The sequence below is a fragment of the Penaeus monodon genome, chromosome 22 (genome assembly GCF_015228065.2).
Source record: "Penaeus monodon isolate SGIC_2016 chromosome 22, NSTDA_Pmon_1, whole genome shotgun sequence".
Taxonomy (NCBI): Eukaryota; Metazoa; Arthropoda; class Malacostraca; order Decapoda; family Penaeidae; genus Penaeus; species Penaeus monodon.
The window spans coordinates 30541243-30541503 of record NC_051407.1 but is presented as its reverse complement, the minus strand read 5'-3'; the positions used below and the strand labels follow the sequence as shown (position 1 = coordinate 30541503).

The 261-nt window shown below is 36.4% G+C and overlaps 1 protein-coding gene across 1 annotated transcript in view; it reads right to left on the bottom strand.

Moving 5' to 3' along the window:
* Window positions 1-261, bottom strand: part of LOC119587086 (cyclin-dependent kinase 14-like) — a gene marked incomplete at its 5' end in the record, with an annotated part of 168602 nt that overhangs the window by 906 nt on the left and 167435 nt on the right. Inside the window, 1 exon segment of the mRNA XM_037935836.1 lies at window positions 50-261.

The following is a 261-nucleotide window of genomic DNA, read 5'->3' as shown; positions in this document are numbered from 1 at the left end:
TCCTCAAACAACAATTTCGTCTTCATTCGTGTTCCCAAAGTTTCCCCAAAAAAAAAAAGTCACGTCAAAAGGAAAAAAGACAACAGAGGAACATCTTTTCGTAAATATATACTTTTTTTTCAGTTTCCCTTTCTTCTTTCTTTATCAATAAACTTCTATCTTGATGTCCCGGAATTAGAGATGTTCTTATACGACTGTCCTCCATAAAAAAGGAATCAACAGCAAGGACTCCCCTGTCAGTGAAGTTCCTTGCGCAGTGTT